This window comes from Dipodomys ordii, unplaced genomic scaffold (genome assembly GCF_000151885.1).
Source record: "Dipodomys ordii isolate 6190 unplaced genomic scaffold, Dord_2.0 Scaffold18, whole genome shotgun sequence".
Classification (NCBI taxonomy): Eukaryota; Metazoa; Chordata; class Mammalia; order Rodentia; family Heteromyidae; genus Dipodomys; species Dipodomys ordii.
This window is the reverse complement of record NW_012267234.1, coordinates 8,243,000-8,247,214: the sequence shown is the minus strand read 5'-3', so window position 1 is coordinate 8,247,214 and position 4,215 is coordinate 8,243,000.

The window sequence follows — 4,215 nt, the reverse complement described above, 5'->3', positions numbered from 1 at the left end:
ATTCTTTCTGATGGAGGCATAGAATTCCATTGTGTATATATACCACATTTTCTTGATCCATTCATCTACTGAGGGGCATCTGGGTTGGTTTGGCACCCAAATTCTTAAAAGCTTCCATTTCTTTTCCTTCCTTCCTTTCCTTTTCTTTCCTTCTCTTTCTCTCTCTTTCTTTTTTCCTTTCTTTCTCTCTTTTTTTTTTTTTTGCTGTCGGTTGTGAGGCTTGAACTCTGGGCCTGGGCACTGTCCTTCAGCTCTTTACCTCAAGGCAAGCACTCTACCACTTGAGCCACAGCGCCACTTCTGGTTTTCTGAGTGGTTTATTGGAGATAAGAGTCTCATGGCCTTTCCTGCCCTGGCTGACTTTGAACCATGATCCTCAGAACTCAGCCTCCTAAGTAGCTAGGATTACAGGTGTGAGCTACCGGTGCCCGGCTAGGTACTATTTCTAGAATACTCAATCCATCCAGCATCCAGTCCTGAGAAGCCATGTATGGCCATCTATGGATTCTCATTCCTTCATTGGTTTTGTGTATGCAAAAGCCTTGGACAGGTTTTAAAGATGCAGATGAGTGGATCTATAGATTCATTTTAATTTTTGTCTCAGGAAATAACTTAAAACTTGGTTTATGGAAGTAGGCACAGATTTTTATGCCTGGGGCTATTTTCTCCCCTTTTTTGAATCCCCGAATTCCACTTCAAAGCCTGATCAAGTGCTTGTTTGTGTAAGAACATTGTGATTGACTAGGCCTATTCTTGGGGCATAGAGCTTGGAGCTTGTATATTGCTGTGCAATTAGCAAGTACCATCTTTTTTTTTTTTTTGTCTAGGGATGTTCAACTAATGCTGGAGCAGTGATAGCTTTGCTCTCCCTTGACAGACTGTGCCAACCCCACAGGACAGCTTTCCTCTTGCTGAGCATGCTCTTGTGTGAGTGCATTTGAGATGGCCTGACTTACGGCCAGTGAGTGACAGGGAGGGTGGGAGGGAGTTTCTTTGTTATATTGTGTACAGTTGATACTTAGTGCAATTCTGTGTGTGTGTGTGTGTGTGTGTGTGTGTGTGTGTGTAAACAGGAGTCTTGTCTAAACAGCTTCTTCAGCGCTTTTCCATGTCCATCATGTGTTAATTCTCCCCACAGTTGCCAGAGAAGAGGGGAGACTAGGTGGGCGGGACCATTTCCCTACTAGGGTTCCTGCAGTAGCATTCACAATGAAGCTCCTCCCGTACTGCTTCTCCCAAAGCATTATTATTTATATTCTTACTCTGCCTCTGCAGTACCACTGTCCATATGCTAAGTAGTTGTCAAAAGCTTGTGACTGAGCCAGGCACCTGTGTGGTTCATGATTTGTAATCCTAGCTACTCTGGAGGCTGAGATCTGAGGACCATAGTTTGAAGCCAGCCTACAGTACTCTTTTGTCTCCAAAATAGTGAGCAAAAGGCTGTGCCGGAGGCATGGCTCAGGTGGTAGAGCACCAGCAGCAAGAGTATGAGGCTCTGAATGTCTGCAGCTAGACACCTCAAGTCGTGCAAAAGGAGGCTGGATGCTGAATTTACCCTGCTTCCATTAGCCGTTCTCTCATTGATACCCCTCTTGCCTAGGCTATGTGAGAAGACTGAGGTGGGAAAGCATAGGAAGAATTCCTCAGGACAGTAAGCCTTCACATAGGTGGAGCACAGTGTTCCTCCCCCTATGCCCAAGATGTATGTGAGAAAGAGAAACACTCAAACACTGGGAGTGTCCAGGAGAGATTGAGGTGTTTATATTGCCAAAGCCAATGTCTCCCTGGAGCCAGGGAAATGGGAATTAGAGGACAACTCTGAGTCTAAGGAAGGAAGCTGAACTGTTGTTTGCATAGTAAGTGAATGCACTAGAAATAATTGGGATGTATGCCCCAGAGATTGGGCAGGGGAAGTGGTATGGTCCCCAACAGTAAGAGTCTGAGGAATTAACTGCCCGTGAAAGGAGCTAAGGAAATTGGAAGAGGTGGAAGCAGAGCTAGAATTCCCGAGTCAGATATCCATGGGTTTCCTCGATCACACAAATAACACTTCAGTTTCTGGCAGTGTGGCTCAGCACTGTTATTGCTGGATGAAATCGTCTTAACAAATCTTTTCAAATGCATTAATGAGCTGGAAAGTTAGTAAGGAATCCACAGAGGCTAAAAGCAAAACAAAATGGAGAACTGAAAGCCAGCTTTCACCTGATCATTTGCTACATGAGGCCAATCTGAGGCCAATCTGCTTGAAAATACTGAAACATTGAAAATGCTTCGAGCATTTTAGGGAGCTCCAAATCTGCTTTCTATCATTTTCCATTTTTACCAACAGTGTAGGAAAATTCCAGTTTCTTCACATCTTTGCCCACATTTGTTACTATTATAATTATTGCATTCTAGTTGTATAAGTAAAATTTTGGATTATGTGGATTTCGCTTCAGGGCAAAAAAAAGCATAAACAATAAAACTAAAGCCATACAAATATTCCTCATAACCAACAATAAGTGGCAGGTGCGCGCGCGCACACACACACACACACACACACACACACTGCAGAAGATATTTAGTACAGCTAGACTGATTCTTAGCGTTTTCAGTACAAGTATATGTACATTTCAGAGAATAAGCAATTTGGACGGTAACATTTCAGATTCATTATTTTTCACCTCCCTACAGCTACCTCCTTTTTCAGGGTGGGCAGCAATACTTGGGATTTCACTCAAGGCATCAAACTTGCTAGGCAGGTGTTCTACCATTTGAGCCAGGCCTGGGTCCTTTTGCTTTTAGTCTGATTTTCAGATAGGATTTTGTGCTTTTGCCCAGGTTTCACTCAGAATACCATCTTTCTATCTCCACCTGCAGAGCAGCTGGAGTCACTCAGCAATATTCAATGTTGGGCTAATACCAAGATGTTGGTAGTGCTCTAGTTCTTTCTGGTGGTTCTATGGAAAATCTATTTCTTCACTCTTTCCAGCTTTTGGAGGTCATTCCTTAGCTGATGATGCCTTCCTCCCTCAGCAACATTGTAACTCTTTGACATCATTTCCCTGAGACCACAGCCAGAAAAAAAAAGTTCTTTGCTTTTTCAGGATCTGTAAGATTAGAGATCCATCTGGGCCAGTTCCTCCTTTTAAGATTCTTAATTTAACCGTGTCCCTCATTCCCAGCGCTTTGGTGGTTGGCTCGGATATGTGCACACACAAGACAGATTGCCAGTGCTGGGGCAGGCGCTCAGGAGGGCTTGACCCAGATCTGAAATGCTGCCCTGGAGGCAGAACTACCCACAGCTACCCAAACCAGCACGCCCGCGTCCCCGGTGCGCCAGGCATGGGGGTGGTCGCTCTTACGGAGGCCTTACGGGGGGGGGGGAAGAGGGGAGGGCAGAAGGAGTCCGGCCCCGGAGGAATGGGGGTGTCGGTGTGGAGGGGGACGGATGGCCCGCGGGGAGTCCCAGAGCAGCGATCTGCCGCTGGGGGTAGGGATCGAGGTCAGCCCTGCAAGTCCTGGGGGTTTGTCTCGAGCCGCCAGCCGGGTGCATGGTGCTCGCCGGCGGTGGAGAGCCGAGACTTCCCCGCGCGCCAGAGGGGCGGGGCAGGGCGGGGCGTCAAGGAGCCTCTCAGCCAATCAGAAGCTGCGCGCGCTCGGCGCTGTTTCTATGACAACGGCTCGGGAGTCTGCACCAGACTCGAGTTCTGAAGCTGAAAAGACCACGCCCCCAATCTGCCCTCCTTTCACCCCCGGCCCCATCCACCCCAACCACACTTGTATGTTCAGTCCTGACACCGGCGGCAGCCCGCAGACACCCGACCGGTACCCTAAAAAGCGTCACACACACACCCACCTCGGGGCTGGACAAGAGGCTGTCCTGCCCGCTCTGCTTCGGGGAAGAGGGGTGCAGGACTCAGACGACCTGGTCCCAGATTGAGGGCCAAAGGGACCCGTCGCTAACATCAAATGCCTTCCTTGTCTCCTGCGAGGTCTGAGGACGCACGGAGGGTGCACCCCGCACCCACCCGGGTCCACGCGCCGCGCTCCTCTTCCTCCAGTCAGCCCAACACCTGCTTTGTCTGCATCCTCCAGGCGTCCAGATCCAGACTTCTGGGCTCCGTCGCCACCTGCTGGCCACTAGGAACCACTGCAGCTCTAAAGTCCTGGCCAAGCAGCAGCTGCTCGAACGTTCAGTTTCTACCTTTCTTTTCTCCCTCCCTCCCTCCCCTC